Genomic DNA, 22,956 nt, shown 5'->3' with positions numbered 1-22,956 from the left:
GAAAGGAAAAAAGGAAGGAAGGGAAGGAGGAAGGAAGAGAGGTAGGAAAAGAGGAAGCAATTAGAAGAGAAAGAAGAATTAAGATGTTTTGGAGGTTGATTTTCCTGTAATATAATTTTAAAGATTCCTGTAATGTATCAAAAATGAGTATCATTATGGATAAATTAAATGGACTGAACTGAATAGGTTACAAACAGGAAGTGGTTTATTTTTCTCTTACCATTGTGTTAAAGATGCTCTCTTAAATCTCTCTTACTATGACTATATTTCTAGTCTATGCCAGTAGCTTTGCAGATGTTTCCAGCTAAAAAAAAAAAAAAATCTTTTCCAGCTAAAACAATAGTTGTTTTGGAAATTAAGACTCACCTTAGGTTTTCTAAAATTTTCAGTGAACTTAATTTAAAACTTTAACATCTATTCCAAATTATCTCCCCTCTCTGCACTCAGGGTTGAGCCTGGCTCTGGGGAAAGAAGATGGCAGCTATCTGCATTGCCTTGCTTTCTCTCTTTCCCATTTCTAAGACTGGGCAGAGGATAGGGATTTTTAGGGAAGTGGAGACAGTGTATTTTCACTTAAGTAGTACAGTTTGTAGTCTTTGCTAATAGCGGCCAACACTGCCATGTCAGGGATCCATGAGCTGGTCTTTCAATAAGCACACTTGTCACCTTTTTTGGGAGGCTCTCACTAGAACTTTACATTGAATTTCTCAGGAATACAGAAGTGTATCTTCTAAGAGTTCAGAGAAGTGATTGTAGGATTGAAAGCCTGAAAACTAAGGAGATGGCTTGAATCAACTACTTTTGGAAATAGACCATAGACTAGCATAAGAGGAATAAAAGTACTCAAACTTCATTTGAGGCTATGCCTACTTAATAGGATGTTATCACAACCAAAGTATATATTAAAAATGTGCAAAGTAACTATATGTGTTTTAATGTGTAATTAACACTTAAGTGTATATCTAAGTTTAGTAAATTACTCAGTTGACATATATAATGTTACCAAGTGAATTCAGATAGTTGAATATGTACTAGAAACCTGTGAAGGAACAGCAAAACTTAATGAGTTAGTACAGGCACCAAAGGAGATTGATTGTAGCAAGTTACAGGAACTGGAATTAGATCTATACTCATTCAACAATTTTCTAATTACCTCGAATGATGTATTTTGTGTTAATTCAATTCTCTGGTGATACTAAATAATTGCCAGTTAAAACAAAGAAATCATTGCAAAGATACATGCAGTGGTTACACATCATGGCAAACATTTTTAAAATTTTTTAATTGAAATTTTAAAATGGCAAAAACATCAATTGTCCAGGCCAATCATTACATATACAGAAGCAGCATATAATCAGTTACATCGAAAGAGAGCTCTGAGATTCACACTCCCTGCCAGAGTTTGTGCTCAGATATTAGCTGAAGCTGATTACACTAATAACTGCATGTTAAAGGGAAAAAGCAAATATTTTAATAATTTTATATTTTATGTCAGCATGTGGGGAAAAGCGTGAAATTCAATCTTTTCATGGTTTCCCACTTACTAAAGAAGAAAGTTTAAACTCTATTTTTTCCCTTTATGAGCTTCTACAACATGCCAACCTTCTCAGGCTTTTCTCAATTCTTGACCACAAGAACCTATTTGCTCCAACTGAATAACTAGCTTGTCACTCTCTCCCAGTTTTGCCCTGTGCTTTTCTACTCCACTATTGCCACTCTCAGGAAACACCCTCTTCCTAAATCTCCCTATTAAAACTTGCATCATCCTTCAGGATTAAGTTTTGAAATATTTGGTTTCTGTATGTGCTGCCCATCTCAGCTGAATGTTCTATCACTCTTTTTTAAGCTGCGTAAGAAATGTATATTCTTTCTACAACCCTTTTTACTCCAAGCATTTGCTGTCCTTTATCACAATATTTTGTAAATCTCTCTTTCCAATTAGAAATTCTGCCCTAGAGATGAAATGTTATCATATACTCCATTAGATTTCCCACAGGATCCATCGGGCCACAGAGAGTGCATGTGCGTGCAGAAGCATGTGCGTGCAGGTTTGTGTGTCTGTATTTCTACTCATTTATGGAATCAAGATTGATTATGCTCCTATCTGATCTTTATGCCAGTTAGTATTGGAGGCTATGGGGCCCTGGAGATAAATCAGTAAAACAATTGACAAAAGCCTTAGCCTTATGCAGTTGATACTTTAGTGAGAAATTTAGACAAACAGGTAATAAAGATACAGTGAAAAAATGTCATGTAAGGAGTTTTGAGGGAATAAATGGGAGTAACAACTTTCCCAGACTTGACAAAACAGAGAAAGGGATGTGGAAGGGAAGAATTAGAGAATAGATTAGAGTCATCACAGTGAGGAGGGAAGAAAGAGTTCTAGGGAGATGCAAGTGCTTATGTGATGGCCCAGATGAAAGAAACTGCCAGTGCCACTCAAAGAACTGACCTATGTGTCCTGCGGCCAGAATAAGAAGTAAAATGGCACATGGGGGAGAGCCAAGCCTGACACTTAAGTAAGAAGTAAGTATTTCAGGGCAGATGAAAAGGTCAATAATATCACATGCTGCCAAGATAACAAATAATATAATGACTGAGATGTGTCTATTGGATTTAGCATGAAGAAACCTTTGGTGACTGGCAAAACAGTATCAATGGTATGGTTGCCTGGAAATCAAATTATAGTGGATCAGGAAAAATGTGAAGAATGAGTAAGTGAGACAAGAGTGTAGATAATGCTTGTATTACATTGTACCTTTAAGGAGAAGAGAGATAGAGGAGGGGTGATGGAGGAATTTGGTTTCAGAAACAATGAGGAAGATTTGAGCATGGTAAAAATTGGAGGAAAAGGAGCCAATGAGAAGAAGAAATTGATAATCCAGGATGTGGGGACGACCAATAAGTCACAGTCACTTAGAGAGTAGGAAGCAATGGAATCTAGGGCACTGGTGTCATGAAGGGAGCAGGCAGTGTCACTTCTTCCATTTTAAGGAGACAAAATGAGAAAAGAATGAGTGTAGATGCACATGAACATCTAGCTTGGCTGGCAAGAAGAGGAACTAATATATTGTCTATAGTATTGCCACTTTAATATCTTCACTCTCTTTCCTCAGAGAAAGTACTATATTTTTTTCCCAAAGCCAATATGGGGTAGACCCAGAGCATTCTAATGACTCCCCATGTGAACTAGAAGACACTCATAAGGAATGAGCCAAAACACATCAAGTTGGAGACCCTGGCAAAGCAACTGTAATCGAAAGGCTGCCCTGCTAACTTCATCCTCCCTTCACCCCAGAGAGGCCTCAGATATCATTTGTTATGAAGCTCAAGACAACTTAGCCAACTCCAGGCCAATCTAGGACAATCTTGCTATTCAAGATTTTTTATCCAGGGATTAACTGGAGTCTAAGTGTCTGTGCTAATGATCCAGTACACTTTTGTGGTCAAAAGGAAAGTTTTTAAAAGCAGTATCAGGCTCTTTCCAGAGGTATTGTCCAGTTTAGTGTTTTTCACTTTAACATGCACAAGAGTCACCCAGAGAATTTGTTAAAATACATTTTTCCTGACCCTACAACCAGACATACTGATCAAGAAGATCTATGGCAGGTCCCAGGAACATCGACTATTTACAGCCACCCCCGAGTGATTCAGGTGCAGATGGTTCACTCTAAAGCACAATGTAGGAGTAAGGAACAGAAAAAAGTGGGAAGAAATCAGGGCAACTTATCTCACTCTGAGCCTACCTCTCTAGTCCTAGTCTAGGTTCTAATTATTCACAAAACCAAGAGCCAGCAGAGAGAAAACATAAATAAAAGACACTGCAGACCTAAGTTGCTGGGCCAATAGACTAGCAATCCTAGACGTTTAAGGAAAAATGGAAACTAATCTACAAAATGATGTTCTTCTTAATACATGGTTCTTTGTTCTCCTCATTAGACACTGGCAACCCTCACCAACTAAACTGGTTCCATATGTCATATGTTCATGAGAAAGAAGCCAATAATAACCCACCAAACTGTTTTCTCACTGGTTCCAAGCCTAAGCATGTAGATAATGGGATCACTGCTGTGCGGTGGGACAAGCAGGCTGGGACAAGCAGGGGCTCCAGCATATATATCTGATTATATATCTTCCCAACTCCACTTGGAATTCACTGTTCCATTTTCTCATTTATAAATCTTTTTTTCCATTCAACTCTTCTTTGCCTATAAATTTACTCAAATATACTCATTCCTAAAAAACCAAAACAACATTTTCCTCTGTTCTGTTCCCTAAGCTCTCACCCTGTCTTTTGCCAAGAAGCTAGTTGACAACATGGTGTGAGGTAGTTACCTTTGTTACTTAGCTTCTCATTTTCTCTGTAATCTAGCATTTCTCAAAATGGGGTTTGCCTCACACTATTTTGAGATGCTTGTTAAACATGAAGATATTTGCGCCTCATTTCAGACCTACCAGATCAGATCTTTTTCTGTTTTGACAAGCCTCTTAGGTTACTTACAGAAACTAAAGCTTGAGAACAACTGCTATGATCCATTATATTCCAGATTCCACTCCCTATAACTCTAAAGAAACTGCTCTCTCCGGGGTTATTAATGACCTTTCAACAGCCAAATCCCTTAACTGCATCTCATTCCTAGATTGGACTGACACATCTCTACTTTTTTGTTTTCTAAGATATGTTCCCTTTGGAAACAAGTTTCTGGGACAGATTTTCTCCATCAACTTTTGGGGACATTCTCCTGATGTTTCCTTTCCTGGCTCTCATGGATCTGTTCTTCCTTGTTAAACTCCTTCTGGGTGATGCCCTTCACTCTCAAATTCACATCAGCTCCCATGGCACTACTATCCCAGTTGTTCAAAAGGAACACACACTCTCACACACACATTTTTATTAACCTATATTAATCTTTTGCCTGCTCCACTACTCTAAGAGAACCAGAGCTATAATGATCATAACAATAAACCAAGTACTCGATGTTGTCTCAGGAAGCAAGCCTATGCTAAATTCTCCTATGAAAAGACCACATGGCTACTTGGTGTACACGAATGAATTCTAAGTGACTCAATAGCAGGTTTTCCCTCATAGTGGAAGAGGGACCCCTCAAAAAACCATATAAGAGTGTAAACCCCTTCCACATTGCATAGGGCTGACTCTATGACTCATTTTGAGAATAGAATGTGGCAGAAGTCATATAGTAACTTCCAATGCTAGGCTTTAAGAGATCTTCAAATTCTGTTTTGTTTTTCGTTTTTTCTTTCTTTTTTTGGCTTGAAACATTTCTTATAAACCTAGCTCCCATTATATGAGAAAGCAAGTACCCCTGTGGACTGGTCTCTGTTTGATTCTCAAGCCAGGCTCTAAGAATTTCACAACAGAATGTTAACTACCTTTTGACCCTGTGGAATCTAAAATACACAAACCCATCTTTAATCACCAACGTGGAAGAGCCATCTCTTCAAATGTCCATTAGAGAATTCAACCAAGAACGGATTGCCATCCATCAGTTGCCAAATGCTCACTTGAGACCCAGGATATTTAAGTAATAGATGACACCCCTTTGTTCACTCATTCCAAATGTATAAGACACGTAATATCTAGCCCCTCACCTAGACCATGCAGAACAAAAGAAAGAAAGCATGGCCCTTGACCTAAAGTAACTCATTGACTTGTAGGAAGTAAGAATAGGAATAAAAATTACAATATAATATTATATCTGCAATTCAGAAGTAGCACAAAGAAGGATTTGATTAATACTGTCAGGGATGGAGATATGAATGGGGTTAGAGAAGTCTTTACATAGAAGACAATGCATTAGCAATGTTTCAAAGGCAAAAAGTGAAAAAGAAAATTCCAGAAACGGGGCAGAGCATTTCCATTTCCATTTCTACGGACACATAGAAAGAAGCCCCACTAGAGAAGCAGGCAGGCATCATGAAAGGCCTCATAGACCATTCTAAGGGATCTAGAATCCTGCCTGGACTACTAGTCTTAAGTCAGATGAATTGGAATTAAATTTCCACTTTATTTCTTACTTGTCTATAACATCAGTAAGCAATTGAAACTTCCTGGCCTCAGTTTTCCCATCCATTAAAATATTATAATAATAATTTGTCCCACTATTAACTCAGGGCACATAGTTGTGAATAACACAGACACAGTTCCTGCCTTCAGCTTATAGATAACACTGCTCTGAAAATTAAAGCCGTTAACGTGCCTAGCATAGTACCCAGCACAGAGTAGATACTCAACTATCATTAATACTTAAAGGAGAGTAATTTTAATGAGGTAGTGTCCAAGGAAGGCTAATGAATTCATCTTTGAGCAATAAAGTTAATTTTGCAAATTTTGGCCAACTATAGTCACCTCAGTGTCCCACTATAAATATCATGATATCATAGCTATAATGCTCTTTAGAATAATTAACAAACTTGTTATCATTTCACTTATCTAGTTCTGTTTTAAACACTTATTTGACTAGAAGACTTTTGTTTCAAGTAACGCTACTAAAATCTTGTGAAACTAATGTTCTACCATGGAAAAGAGTCATGATTAAGAGCATTCTTTTGTCTCCCAGCACTTAAAACCACTGAGCTGAGGAAAGTTGCTTAAGCTCTCTATAACTTGATTTCCTCATCTAGAAAACAAAGAGATAAAACACCTACCTCACAGGTTGCTGTAAGAACTTAAAGAAAAAAGTCTCAAAGCATATTAACTACTCATAAATAGCAGTTACAACTAAAGGTTTTCATTGTACACTTTTAGGGGAAAACGGTAACATTAAAACACTTTAAAAACTACATAAATATTTATAATAAATTGTATGCCAATTTGAACACTAGAATCAAGGGCATTATTTGGTACTATTTGTATCCCGAAATGGCTGAAAGTAACATTCATGGTACATTTTTTAAAACAAAATATATTGTCTTCTGTTTGGAACAGTGTAACAGTGGTCCATCTAAAAACAGAGCTAAATAATCTCGAGTGGTTTCCTGTAAACTATAAATTATAAGAATTATTTCATGTTTAACCTACTAAATGATACAGAAATATTGTTTTCTCTTGTGTCTTATAAGATCAAATAACTAGAAAAGTAGTATCTAGAATCAAATCTATGCCTGCTTTAAGTCAACAAGCAAGTAGCCATGAGTATATTTATAGCTATGAATGCCATAGACATATTCTATTTCTGCATAAGCATGAGACTTATCTTTTCCAGCAAAATTCTCTATGTAAGGACGAAAACATACTTCTGCTCTGTTCCTAAACCTCAGTATACTAATTTTATTCTCATCTTCGTTTCATTGCCTCGATATCAACCTCATCAGCTCATCAAAAAACACTATTAATACCTGAGCTTGGGACTGTGCTGTGCAGCATACAAAGTGCACTGAGCTTCCAGATTAAACAAGTAATTATACAAATGTCCTTTAGTGCACATTTACCAGCATAAAATCTGCATGAGGGGAAAATAGCCAAGCAAGCCAAAGTTATACATTTCTAAACACAAATACACTACCTTAGTTAAAAAGAAGAGGCTTAATAAAAAATAAACAGCATTAAAAGAGAGATTTAAAGCCTAAATGCAGCTTAGGACAAGTTGTGACTTTTCTATATCACGTAGACATTACATCAAATAGGAGTGCACTCTACCAAACGGACTAGAAGGGATCCTCTTGGGATCCATGTGGAAATAGACCTCTCTCCTTAAGAAATATATTTCAAGTGAGAAAGTTAGCGTCATTTCCACAGCATAAAAATCCTAAACATTTTCTGTTTTATTTCCTTTATGGTATTTAATTTCATGTTTTTAGGAAGGGCCTGCAGAATATTGGTTAAAAAGAGGGAGATGAAGAGAATGTAGCAAAACCCTGAAATGCCTAACCTTTACCCTTGAGTAAATAGAAATAACCCAAAATAAAGACTGTCAAAAATAAGGACTCTGAAAAGCAAAAACATATCAAAAATAAACTCTGAAAAACAAAATAATAAAAATTAAGAATAATAATAAAATCTCACAGGTCAGTTCATTTCAGCTTCCACCTTGACACAAGTATCCCTTGGGTAACATCTCACTATGACTACATGTAGGGAAGCATTTATAGACAAGAATGTGGGCAACTCTATCAAATGTTCTCCTTGAGAAATACATGCAGAATGTTCAAGCGAAGCAGGATCCTAGCAAACATCTAGTCTAGTGGCCCAGAGTATTTTTCTACCTAAGATATCTGATGGACCACCCTCTTATCATTATCACCACCAAATTCCTATATTGCCTTCCACAGCAAGACAGACTTGATTAGCAAAACGTTGCAGATAAAGATTAGCAGAAGATAACACGTAATGTGCACAATATAAATTATACCAGCCACCTTTTTTTTTTTTTTGAGACGGAGACGGAGTTTCACTCTTGTTGCCCAGACTGGAGTGCAATGGTGCAATCTCGGCTCACTGCAAACTCCGCCTCCCGGGTTCAAGCAATTCTCTTGCCTCAGCCTCCCAAGTAGCTGGGATTACAGGTACCAACATGCTCCCAAGTGAAATTGGTCCAAGAACCATAATTTGAGTAGCAAGCCTTCAAAGTACACCACAGTGTCACTTTGTGATTAATGCATCTAATAAGTCTCTCAAAAGACACAGTTCCAGGAAAAGTTATGCTTATCCTTAGTAGTTGGTTGATTTTTACCTTGTAGATGCTATAAGTTTTGTTTCCCACTTTGTCTTGGCCACTAGGAAGCTCAAAGGCAAATCATTTATCTATCCTAGAAACTGCACAAGACTACATGGCACAAATTTTTATGAATTCACTTACTCTCGGTTTTTATCCATATTTTCCTTTTGTTACAATTTTAATACCTATACCCTTTACTCCATTGTTATAAATCTCTTTTTATGAAGTGTTTCAAGTCCTCTTAGCAATGAAGTTGGGCATATTCAAACTAATTCATAACAATGAGGTCACTGTTTCAAAGGAGTTCACAGTCTTATGGTGAAGAGCGACATACAAAATTAATATGTCCTACATAGCTCTATTTGGGATCTATAAGGCAAAGTATCTAATTTTGCATTAGAGTGCCTGGAATATTACTGTTACTAGTATCATTCTTAACACTAATATTTACAGGCATAATAATGATAGCAACCACTGATTGAATGTCTACCATGTTGCCTGGCACTGGACAGGATATTTCATCTCATTTTATCTCATTTACTCTTTCATCATTTATTGCAAGTAATCCCACCTATTAAATCTGTGAGATTTATATTATCATCACATTGTCAAGGCTCATCAAGATTACTTACACAGCTATATCAGGGTACAGCCAGGTTTAAAGCCCATGTATTGATATCACCAAAGCCCATGTTCTCATTGTTAAACGCAATGCCTCCAGAAGCTTCACAGAGGAGAAAATGCTTAGTCTGAGACTTATATGTTGAGAAGAAAAGTTTAAAGTTGCCAAAGAGACTAAGTAGGATGAAGAGGGAGGAGGAAGAAGTTATTCTAGACGAAGGGTGTATCATGTGCAAACACAGAGAAATGTGAAAATACAGAATATGCTTAGAGATTCATAAGAGGTTCAGAATAGCAGCAATATAGACCCAGCATGGGAAAGAAAGACAGATGAGGCAGGGGTCAGATTCCAAAGAGACCTGGGCACCTTATCAAGGAAGTAGATGTTTATTCTGTAGGCAATGAACAACTATAAGAGGTCATCAGGCAAGAAAGTGAGAAAGTTAGATTCCAGTTTTTAAAATATCCCTTTCATGACTGTATAGAGGATATATTAGAAAAGCATGAGGATCGAGGTGGGGAGATAACTTTGATGGCACTTGCCCCAATTCCAATGAGTGTCCAACATGGTGAAACCCCATCTCTACTGAAAATACAAAACTTAGCTGGGCATGGTGGCACGTGCCCGTAGTCCCAGCTACTTGGGAGGCTGAAGCAGGACAATCACTTGAACCCGGGAGACAGAGGTTGCAGTGAGCTGAGATCATGCCACTGCACTCCTGGGCAACAGATCAAGACCCTGTCTCAAAAATAAATAAATATGCAGAATGAGGGAGAGGGAAAGGTTGAAATTTAATCCAACATCCATATTCCTGGCTTGATAAACTGAGTGGACAGCAATAAGAGACTGAGTGGGATAGGTCAGGAGACAGGAAGATGACAGCTGTATTTTAAGTGCTTTAAGATATTAGTGTAGAGGGATGGAGCTAGGAGAGATAGAAGAGGCATCAGTTGTGTGTTTGTGGTTACAGAAACTACAGGAATGAAAGGTAACACTCAGTAGTAAAGCATACAAGATGAAAAAGAGCCATAAAATGCCAATATTTAAGATGCAGGCTAAAAACTAAAAACTTGAAAAGTGTGCTGAAAAGGAAGAGCAGGATATAGGGAGAAGATCTGAAGAAATCATATCACAGAAACCAGATGTGGATAGAGTTTGAAGGAGGGAAAACTCAACAGTCTTCAATATCTTAAGAGACTAAGTATGATAAATATTGAAAACTTTTCACTGATTCTAAAATTATAATGCCATCTTTAACCTTAAACAGAGGCAGATTCAGCAAAGCAATAGATAGACTGCAGTGGGTAGAGATGAAAACGTGGAAATAGCAAAGGCAGACTATACTTTCAAGAATCTTGGCTGAAAAAGGTAGAATCTGGAGTAGACCCAGCAGCCTTCCTGGTACAGGAGCAAAGAATCTAGATCTCTTCACTAAAAATCCAGGAGTGCTGATCTACATCTATAATGAGAGAGTAAGGCAGAGGAGAGGAAGCAAGGGTAACTATAACAATATCGTTAAAGTGCTGTTGTTACGGTCTAAGGCAAGTAAGGAAAATAGTAAACCCAGAGAAGCATTGATAGACACGGAGAAAAGTGAAGAGTTAGAGGAAGACAGTAGTGATTTCATGGAGTCAGAAAACAAGCTAAATAGAAGAAAGAGTCTGCGAGAGATAAAAGATCATGTAGTTATTCTAAAAAAGCAGAGAACATGTAATGAATATTTGACAATAGGAGGGTGTTCAGGAATCACAAAATCAAAGGTGAGACCACAGAGCTGGGTTGCTTTTGTGAAGTTGGATTGGAGGAGTTGGAGTCCACGAGATGGAGGAGCTGAGAAGCTGGGTCTCTCATGGGCTTTCACATAGACACTGTTATCCCTCTAGATCGTGGCAGGGGTTGAAGTACAGAGAAAGGCTGAGTTACTTGCCAAAGTTTTTGTGGGGTGGGGAATGAAATGTGTGGACGACCCAAACAAAATAAAATAAAGGGTTTATTACTAAACATGAGTTTACATGGGGTAGAAGTGAAATTGCCTGCAAGGAAGCAGCAGGAAGAGGCTAGAAGAATGCTGACTTCTTGCAGAACCATATTAGATGGCTCGTGGAAGAACAAGCATCCTCTATTCTTTACCATTATGAAGTGATATTCTGGAGCTTGGGATAAAGACAGGAGGTTCTGTGAAGTGACTGAGAAATATACTTGTTACTAAGGTACTCAGCTTTAAAACCATGCTCTCTACTCTGTTTTGTGATTCTAGGGTGTGACTCTGAAAACTCTTAATACTTATTTCTGCTTTGCCAGCTGCTCCCTGTTATGCTCTGACTTTAGGGGGCACCAGAGGGAGACTGAAAGACAGGAGAAGGCACTGGGTCCTTCCTGTTTCTCTAGGATGACCTCAGAAATGTTGCTTCAACCTGGTAGTGGCTTTTTATTTTATTTAGTTTATTCCAGTAGTAGCAAGCGACTCCCATTTGTGGTTCTCATATTCCCATTCCAGCCTCATGATTCCCCCTCAGAAACATCACTCCAGTCGTCCAGGGTCCCCTTCCTAGGGGTCTGATTCCACCTCTGCTGGGCTGCTCCTCTCAGCCTCTAAATTTTAATAACCACAACTTCTTAATACTGCATAATCCATTTGATTACAAGTTTACAAAATTTAATGTTTAGTAATTTTTAATAAACATGAAAATCTAATGGTTGACTAAAAAATTTTTGAAAATTTAAATATTTCAAGCAAACAAAAAATGCATAGAATATGATGAGCTTCACGAATTCTTAACACGTTGCTGTGTTTTCATTTTTAAAAGAGGAAATATTACAAGTAGAGTCGAATCCCCTTTGAACCCACCCCAGGCCACATTTCTCTTTTCTTCCCTTTACAGACTTGACCAATATCCTGAAATTGGCATGTGTATTTCACATGTATATGTTTTACTAAGTATATATTTATCTAAAAACAGTATACAGTATGTTTTAAATTTTGTAAAATGATATCATTCTCTGTATGATTATGCATCTTACATTTTCACTTATCATTGGGTTTTCTAGATTTATACCTGTTGATACATATGCCTCTAATTCATTTAGTATCTTTCTTTATTACCTTATATAGAACAGCCAGGATAGAGTATTTCTTTTATCCACTAATCATCATCTCCATTTTCTAACCTTTCCTGGAATGTGACTTAGAATATGTGCCTTCTACAATTTACTAGAATGCTAAAATATTCCCTAAGGTTATTGCACCAAATTATATTCACACAAGCAGTGCATGAAAGTTCCCACTGCTCCACATACTCAGCAACACTTGATATTTTCCAGACTTTCAATTTCTGCCAACCCAATAGATGTAAAATAATATCTTATCATTGCTTAATCTAAATTTCATGGTTCTAAGCATCTCTTGATCTGTTTACTTGCTATATTAGTTTGCTTCTTCTGTGAAGTCCCTGTTCATACCCTTTACCTATTTTATTGGTTCATATATCCTTTTCTTCTCAATCTGTAGAAATCCTTTATTTGTTGTACATTAATTCTTTATCACTGATATGCATCCCAAATATCTGGGAGAGTTTTACTTTATATTTTCCTATTTTTATATAACTTTTTGATATACAGAGATTTTTATTATTTTGACATAATTAAATATCTCAGTGTTTTTCTTCATGATGTGTGGGTTTTTTTGGTTTTAAGAAATGCTCTTCTAAGAGCCAGATGCAGGGCCAGAGAGGCCGAGGCATGAGGATCACTTGAGGCCCCCTGGCCCGAGGCATGAGGATCACTTGAGGCCAGGAGTTTAAGGCCAGGAGTTTGAGACCAGGCTGTGCAATATAGCAAACCCTCTCTCTCTCTCAAAAAAAAAAAAAAAAAATTAATTAGCTGGGCACAGTGGCACTTTCCCACAGTCCCAGCTACTTGGGAGGCTAAGGCAGGAGGATCGCTTGAGTTCAGGAGTTTGAGGTTACAGTGAGGCATACTCACATCACTGTACTCTAGCCTGGGTGACAGAGCAAGACCCTATCTCAAAAAAAAGAAAGAAAGCAAGAAAGAAAAGAAAGAAATGTTCTTCTGCCCTCATATTCTGATATTATATTTTCTCTTGTATTTACTCTGAAAACTTTAAACTTTTGGTTTTCACACCAAGATATTTTATTTATCTAGGATTGTATGTGGATTTTTTCCATGTGTCTAAACTACTGTCCTACTATCATTTGTTGAGTAGTTTCCCAACACACCCATGGATCTGTTCCAGTTTTCATTTATGAAGAACCCTTTATCAGGAGTCTCCATTCTAGTCTATTTGTCTACCTCTATTTCTGTAACACTTAACCTTGATTACTATAACCTAAAGTCACTAATGCTTCCTTATTCTTCATCTTCAGAAAGTTGCTTCGGTTATTCTTTGTCCTTTTTCCTCCATAAAAATTTTAGAATTAGCTTGTAATCTCCCTACAAACCCCTATTGGAATTGTCAATGAAACATAAATTTTCGTTCTTTATCAGACATTTTCCGATCTCATCCTCCCAACAAGCCCAAAAGGTAATTGGATTACTATTCTATTACTATTTTATGAGAGAGAGAGAGAGAGAGAGAGAGAGAAAGAGAGAGAAAGGAATAGCTGATAGATATAGATGTGAAATGTTTAGTAATGTGCCTAATTTCATAGGGCAGGGCTCAAATAAGAACTTAGATTTCCAAATGGTGCTGACTTTTGTGTGTTTGGTTGGTCTGTTTATTTTTAAGATTGTGACTATCCCTTTTTTCTATCAACGGCCTTTCACACTTTTTGCTACAGTAATCTACACACAAGACTTGCTCAATGCGTTCATGATTTTAACCATAAAGAGGAAGAGAAAAACAAGAAGGGCATGGTGAGTAGTGAAAAAAAGGAAAACCTCCATTATTTTCTTTACCTGAACATGCGGTCTTTTTCCAAGTCATAGTTTCTCTGACCTGCAACATGCCAGTCTTTTATTTATATAAAATGAATCTCTATTACATAGATCAGAGCAATGATGGAACTGGCTTCTTTGCTCTTGCCCTGTGTTTTTGGTTAACTTGTGTGGGGTTCTGTGGTAACAACATAAAATTCTCTAAATTGACTCTGCTACTGTTTTTGGAAGACATGCTTAGAAATATTTGAAGAATTTCCTTTTTAGAAACAGTTCAATAGAATGAATTTTTATAAATGAATATCCAATTATGAACAGTAGAAAATGTTTCTCTCCAAGAAAGGAGAGATTCTAAAAACACATGCTATTTTAAGTATCTTGGTTAGTAGAAATATTTTCTAACTACAATCTGAAGTTTTCAATGTATATTTTACAAAGATTTCTTAGCAACTATGCTTAGATTTTACTTTTCTTTAATGTTATTTTTTTCTATCTTTATCTAAAATCCATCCCGAGCCAAAAAATATTTTTTTTAAAATTTGAAATAAATATGTATTAAATTATGTCATTAACCAATCAACTGTAAAATGTAAAAAAAATTAATTAATTAAAAATTCCACTGACTTAACCCACTCAAAAACTTTAATAGTATATAATATAAAGTCTTGTAGTATTAAAAGGTGTTCATTAATTTGATTTTCTAAAATTATATTTTGTTTACTTTCATCTGTGAATCAGTACTGCTCTTTAAAATTGTATGATCTTTTGTTGAAACAGAAAACAAATCTGCAAAGATATTATTGTTATTACTGATAGATAAATAGTTTGTAATTTGAAAGGTAGGTAGGAATTATTATGGTGTAAATGCATGTCAACCAGAAAGACAAATGACTGAAGTATTACCTGTTCTCCCCACCACCTCCCCCAAACAAAACCCTAGCTTCACTGTGTGGGAACACTTCCAAGAGGCAATATTCATTCTACTAAACATCTCCCACAGTATGTAGCTATTGGTACCTCAGGACAGACTGAAAAAAGAGAAAGGGAAACAGGAAAAGGGGCAGACAGCTGGATTAGACTGTGCTGTGTATATTAGTGATGGGTAGACTTCAAAAGACTTAGAGGTTCATTTTGGACAGGTGCCCAGAGATTCTCGGGCTTACCCCAAAACCTTCCATAACTTCTGATTTTAAAATTGAGCTAGAATTATTTTGAGACCAAACTTTTGGTCTTCAGTCATATTCCATACCCATGGTCCTTACAATAAATGTAAGCTAAGAGATTTAAAACTTTCTGAATCCCGAAAAATGAGATATCTATTTATATATATATATTTTATTATACTTTAAGATATCTATTTTAAATACTTACCTAACAAAATAGTATGTTTTAAAGTTTTGAAAAAAAAGTCAATATTTTTTCCAGAGAGGTAGAAATGTCTTAAAAACTTTACCTCTTGAGTCCAGTTTTAAACAATGTTAACAATAACGCTTTTGAGCATGTTTTGGGAGACAGGTGAAACCTTCGTTTGAATTCCAACTCATCTATGAAGATTGGTAACTTTACGTCTCTGATTAAAGTGTATCCTCATCCACAAACTCCCAGTAAGTGGTAGCCTGAGAGGCAGCCTCTCAGGGTGATACGCCGTTGATATAGGTCTTGTATATGAATGAGAGCCTGTCTGGAAGAGTTGACAAGGAATTTGTCTGTCACTCCTTTGCAGGACCTCCTTTTAACTGAGCACAGTGAGGGTTATCCTTTAAATAATATGATCATTCTTTAGTCTGATGATCATAAATTAAATGTGCCTCTTAAATGGCTCACGTAAGATTTATTATTACTAACAAAGCCTACTATGGGAAAAGCTACTTTTACTAGATGTTGAAAATTATTTTTTGATACAAAGAATAAATTTCTGATATTAGCTTTGAACCAAAATGAACTACTTCTGTATTTGTTAGTATGATCTGAGGAAGGCATGGTTTTCAACTTCTCTAGAAAAGAAGACATAGGATGTGGACTGAATAAGCAGTAATGCAACAGACACAAACTAGTTTTTAGGGCATTCACCACTAGAATCTCCTTGAATATAACTTATACAGTGATCTCAGGAAAGGACTGTTTTCATTACTTGATTTATGAATATGTCCCTTCCTATATTCCACACTCAGCAACAGGTGCTCCAATGCCCAGTCTTCATAGTATTGCATTAGGCTCTCCATTATGTATGAATAACAATGACTCTCCAAGAGAATTAGATGTATTAGCAAGGAAATCTGCATCTGGGACAAATAAATTTACAACTTATTATATGCATAATTTTACATCCAAAGGCTTTTAAGCAATAATGGCTAGAGAACGACTAGTTATATTTATAGTTCAAAGTGCCCCAATCTCTGAAAAGCCATTACCATAACCATATTTTGATGTCAATCTACATTTTACTTGAAAATGTACAGTTCCTGCCAAAATAGCAGTAGCTTATTTAGATATGCATGCTCTACCATAATAAAAGTGTAAAAATTAGTAACAGTTGTTCCATGTCAATCGCATGCTGAAAGCAGATACTCAACAGATATGAAATCTGGAATAAGACCTACATCTCTTTATAGTTCTTTTCTAGGATTTTTCTAAAGCAGACCTCATTTGATATTTCAAACCATTTCTAACCAAGACAGCACTTGTAATTTGAACTATTTTGTATCGTTTTGCCCATTCTTTTTCAAGCTTCTCCAATCACTCTTCTCTCACTTACTTGATTATTAAATATTCTTAATATTGCAATAAATACTTTAAAAAGAAGACCAAAATTAATAATATCTATCAATTCTACTATTTGTGATATATACCAAATAAGAAACAGGAATAACAAGCAGAAATTAATTTCATTGTTAATTTAACATATAATTTTTTTCTTCCCCCAAACATTTCCCCAAATCCATTCATATATATAATAGTAATTAAATAAACAATTCTGAGCACCAAGATCTATCTTCCACTCTAGCTTTGGAGCCTATGACTGAGAATTAATGTAAAACAAACACTATAAATTGTTCTTCAAACTATTAAGAAAATTAATGCTGTACATTCAAGATATTCATTCATTTGTTGGTTAATCATTTCTAGAACACCTACTGTGTTCAGTGTTTACCTCAGGAGTCTATTATGAGAAAATGTAAATTCAGCTATTCATACATATTCACATAATAAAGAAAAGCAAAATTGTCATATTTTTAAGTATTATAGTATACCATTCTTACATTATGGAGTAAGCAGTGTTTGAGGTAATATGTCTGTAATCCCCACACCTTTAAAACATATTTTAGAGCAGCATTAACACACGTCCACTCAAATACATTAATGTTTCCATCTCCACTGACTCATTTGGCCCAAACGAGCTCATGTGCTTTCTCAAGCAGATAAATGAAAAGGGGATTTGAAGAGGCATTTGATAAATTACAAAGAAATAAACAATTAGAACCTCATACTTTTACCCAAAAGAACCTTAAAACAAGGAATGTCATAGTATCTATTTGCTTTTATTTGAAGGACGCATAATATACATCATAATATACGTACACTGTACTTAATAGTGTTATCTCTGAAAATTTTCCCTAAAGACCACCATAACTGAAATAATAAGTAGAAAATCATCAGAATCTACACCCCTTCCATCAGTATTTAACTTATTGAACAACTTTCAAAAATCACATACACAATATACTTATTTAAAAACATAACCATATAAACTGCTTTGGAAATTGTATATTGACAAGTTCATAATTTCTTACTTCTATATATTTAAATTAAGACTTCAGTAAATACACCAGTAAATGCATTTATTATTAAATAGAAATTTCCTTAAAAATTCAAATCTTAACATATTAAAAAATATAATAAAAGACTTTTTTGTTCTGTAGTATGCAAGAATTAGATTGCTTGACCTCTCTTTTAATGACTTAATTAGCTGTACTAAAGCCCAGCTGGGCCTCTGCTGACAACATAGCTAGATATTTCAATCAAGCAGTGTTATGGAGAATAAGTAATAAATGCTACCTTGTCGCCATACAGTCCCAAACCATAGTGCATGCTGGTAATGCTAAATTTGATCAGTATGCCTCATATTTCAATTAGTCGTGGTCTGAATCCCTAAAACTGTGTAATATGTATGAATTCCTGATATCAGATACAGAACCACAGTCTCCCACAGTTAGAAGCCATTGAGTTTGCTTTTATTAGCAGCCAATTAATGGCAAAAATCTGCATCGCTTTTAAAATTTATAACCTCCATTCCAGCTGCATCCACGGCTCCTACTATACTGTATACAATCAGATCCATATCACTGTCGCAAGTCAGACAGCTGCAAACTGTATTCTGTCCGCAGAAGTAAAAAATCCTTTCATACAGAAGCTTTTTTTAACCTCTTAGAAGTTCTTTTCAAAGCCCAGCAGCACTAGTCGCTTTGCGACAATGAGCGATTTAATACAGAAAGAAAGAAATCTACACCAAGGTAACCTCTTGGGATGTGCTAGGTTTTCAAACGGAGTGAAACCCTACCACTCCGGCACTGCACAAGGGCAAGCAAAGCCACTTCTCCTGACCAAGGCTAAGAAAATATAAACATATAAAACCTGACCCTCATCCAAAGTTAACCCATTGAAGTCTCTGTAGTCATTAAAACAAAGTGATATAACACAAGTTCAATATTAAGTAACTTACATAAAATTTTGGTATTCAAATTTGTATGCCTGAACCTTAGATGTTTCCCTCATATTACATCTGAGGAGATCACATTCTCCATCAAGAAGCAGTTTATTACATACCTCAAGATTTCTAGACATTATTTTTAGGAGCCAGGCTCTTTCTGACATATGATAAGACAGGAAATTTAGATGTGATCACATTTAGTAACAGAGCACAATTGCTTTGTGTATAGCTAATGCTGTCCTTTCAAGATTATTAAGAGAATAGTTCAGCTTTATGGTATTATATATTTAAGTTGCCTTATACATAGTATTCTGTGAGGCCTGGAATATTTGATATCTGATCATTATAATGTTATTTGAGAGAAATAAAGTAGAAAGTTTCTTCCTTTGGTCTTCTACAAAATGGCATTAAATTTTAAAATACATAATAGATATGTTTATATTAATACATATGTATACGTTTCTGTTTGTTTAACATAGGATTTAAAAGATAGATAAAAGAATTTACCTGGAAAAAGAGGAGCGTGAAAAATACTCACCAACTCTAATACATAGTAACAAAAATGTTGTACTAGGATAATACAAACTGCTGCCATGGCTATTTAAAGACAATAAAATCCTATTTTACAAATTTCAACTGCTAATAACCAGCATTCTTTCTAACTGCTTAAATACTGCAGTAAGACTTATAATGCCACTGTGAAATCATAAGCTAGTACTTCAAAGATGTTGTATCTGTTACAAATTTAATCTTCACTGCTTTGTCACAACTGATTTCATCCCAGCAGCTTGGAGATGCAGCATAACAACATTCTTGTTGTCCTAGACAACCTGAACCAAACTGTTAAATACCTGCCTGATGCGCATGAATGATTATAATATCGCCTATGGAATCTCCCAACAACCACCCTCAAAATGTGCAATTAATCTGTTCCAGTTAATAGGAGGAAAAAAGCATACTTTATGACGTTCACAAATTGTAGGCATTTTAATGGCAGAGACAGAAATTCTGTGCTATATTTCATAAACGGCACAGTATTGTGTTCATTGTATTAAAAATATTCTGCTTTTAATACTTTATATTAGGACATTTCACAACTGTGTAAAGTAAGTTAACATAGGTTTGAATCTAAAGTAATTTTCTTCCCACGTGAGGAAATATACTATTTCATTAACTGTAATGGATATTAGAAGTCCGTTTAGTTTCTAAATACCAAACATTTTTGTCTTTGAAATATGTTTCTGAAAAAACAGCTGTAAAGCAAATGTTTCTGCTTCCTCCCAGGTATACAGTGACACACCGTTTGCGGTAGAAGCGAGGGGAACTGATGTGAACAACAGAAAGAATTTGTGTTCATGAAGTTGCTCAGACAAGGAGCTGAAGGAGAAGGGCATTGAAATCTCCTTGCATATTGGAGTTTAATTATAAAGCATTAGGTTAAATTTAACTCCTCAGAATCATTATGAAAATTTGTAACTCTCTGGGACAATTTTAGATCCATCAACTGGCATATGAATTTAGCACTCATACACTATATGTAGAAGTGTGTAAATATGCAAGCAGCCACCCCCACCCCATAACAATACTGTGTTATTATTCCACAGGACAGCACTTTGAATCTGAAATCTTTTAAAATTACTGATCTGTTGCTCTTCTCATGGAATATCTTAACTACTTCATTTGAATGTACTATTTAAATAATACTAGGAAGTAGTTCTCAATGAATATTTAATTACTGAGTACTATGGTTTAAATCTTCCAACAAAGAAAAATAATGCATAGAAAATTATGTTTATTATATATCTCAAAAACTGTTGAAAATTCTGAAGTTCTAGCAAAGATCATTATTCTTTATGAAATACACATCATCATTACAATGTCTGTGTTAGACATAGTGTGAATATGATCTGTATGTCTTCAGTGAATTCAATAACTTAGAAGATGTCACAATGTAACTTCCAAAAAAATGAGAACACAATTTTGTTTATACGAACACCTGGCATAAAATAAAATATGAGTGAATCATATTTGACACAAGATACAAAAACTCAGTTTGCAGGCAAATTAAGCAAAAACAAAATGTGCTTATTGTAAATATCCTATCCTTATTAGGAAACAATTACATTGTTTTCAGTAGATTTTTGTTTCCTCTTGATGTGCCACTTAAAATGATTTGATTCCAAACTACTAGTGATGCAAGTTTAAACACATCCTTTAACTAGCATGGTAGTGATATATATTAAGTTGCCCATATGCAATTCACACTTGTGACTTTTCTCTGCCATTCATGAATTATGCAATTATCCCTAACTCATGGAAATGAAAGTGCATTAACTGCCCACTGTCATGTATTGTCTCTTTCTATGTCCTTGCGCACACATTTCCACGGCTCATTATTCATGGATGCATCTATGCAAGTGTAAATGTACACACATAATATGGAAATAGTCACACATGGATAAATAGCAACCAGACACTTGTTTGTAAAGATCTATGTACTTCATTCCGAACAACAAAATTTAATGACGAACACCTCTATCCTTGTTATGGATGCCGCAAGGTAAACAAAACGGATGCCATTGTTATAAAGTAATAGAGGGATTTTCTCACGCAGGAAGGAATGAAGTTGTTGGTGTACAAACCTGAAGCAGCACCCTTTCATCTCTGACAACTGTTTTTCTAGCTTTTTCCCCCATTAAGAAATATGCTTTTCAGCACTGATTGAAATCTCACTGGAACACTATTCAAAAAATACTGACTGCACCTTGTGTTCCTATTCCTTATCTTTTCTCCATGAATGTTAAGATAGACTTGTAATGATGGCATTTCGTTCCTAGAGAAAACAATTGTCTAAAATAAAGAGTTTTGGGGAAATGAAAATATTGCGTTTTCTCCATTGAATGTTATGGTCATGTAGGTGATTCCAAATTTTGAATTGAGCATTGAAACAATTTGCTCCTGATGTGATGTATTCCTCAGGAAAGTTCTCTGATTTTAGTCTAATAAGCACTAGTGAGCACACACGTGCAACGATCTGTGATAAGGGGAATCATGAGGATTCCTTCTGATTTACATTATTTCTAACATAAACAGATTGTCTCCATTGAGGTAATTATTTCTAACTAAATAGAATGAATTTTATCAGATATTCAGGTTTTAATTTGCATATAATAAAGTTTTTAAAAATGTTGCCTCAGGCAATAAAAGCAATATTTATATTTATTGACTTAAACAAAAGTAAAATATTTTTTCCACAGCACAGATTTTTTACTGCAGATAGTAAAAATTTCATGTTCAGAATTTCTTAAAAATGTTATTTCAGCAAGATAGCCCATTCAGTGTAAACCATATCTACATAAAATTAATTGGAACATGCTTTTTTTAAAAAACAATTATTTTATAATCATCTAAGTACTTTATTAAATATCATTTAAAATTAAAACTGAAATCATATAGATTCATAAAAAGATTTCAGTGGTATCTTTATTATATATTAAGAAAGAATGAAATACTTGATGTCAATATTTTGCTGAAAAATGCAGTTTTCTTCATGATTATACGTGCTTCTCTTTTTAATTGATTCTTTTTCTAAGCAAATTTAAAATCAACCATCTTTGTTATACCTTGATAGTTAGACAAACCTTAAATCATTCTCACTAAATATTGTTAAATATTTTGTTAGTTAAGTTATATTTCAAATTCTGCTGCATTTCTCAAGTTACAAATAAATTTCATGATTCTCACATTTTATAGATATTGATAATATGTAAGAAATCTACTCATTATGATTGGACACAGTGTGACTAAAAAGCTAAGAACAAAAATGCCGGTAAGTAAAAGACCAATTTCAAAATCGGAAAGACAATTAAAAAAACAGGTGGAAATATTCCCCATTTTAAGTTGCAATATGTAGGAAATGCTTTTCTTGTTAGGAGAAACTTTTTAACAGGTCCTATTACTGCTAAAGTACAACAGAAATAAAATGTGTTAATCCCTAACACACTATATTTTTTATGTATGTAAGTTGTGATTCGCAGAAATACTTTTGCCAAGGCAAT

At 35.2% G+C, this 22,956-nt stretch overlaps 1 long non-coding RNA gene across 1 annotated transcript in view; it reads left to right on the top strand.

Moving 5' to 3' along the window:
• Positions 1-21,778, top strand: part of LOC134761294 (uncharacterized) — an 81,036-nt gene extending 59,258 nt beyond the window's left edge. The window contains exons 4-5 of the long non-coding RNA XR_010139763.1: positions 14,094-14,169; positions 20,183-21,778. This is a non-coding gene — a long non-coding RNA (uncharacterized LOC134761294). The remainder of the gene's footprint in view (positions 1-14,093; positions 14,170-20,182) is intronic.
• Positions 21,779-22,956: the final 1,178 nt, after the last annotated feature.

The sequence above is a fragment of the Pongo abelii genome, chromosome 3, assembly GCF_028885655.2.
Source record: "Pongo abelii isolate AG06213 chromosome 3, NHGRI_mPonAbe1-v2.0_pri, whole genome shotgun sequence".
NCBI classification, from domain to species: domain Eukaryota; kingdom Metazoa; phylum Chordata; class Mammalia; order Primates; family Hominidae; genus Pongo; species Pongo abelii.
Note: the sequence above shows the minus strand (reverse complement) of the source record. Positions and strands in the feature narration are given on the sequence as shown.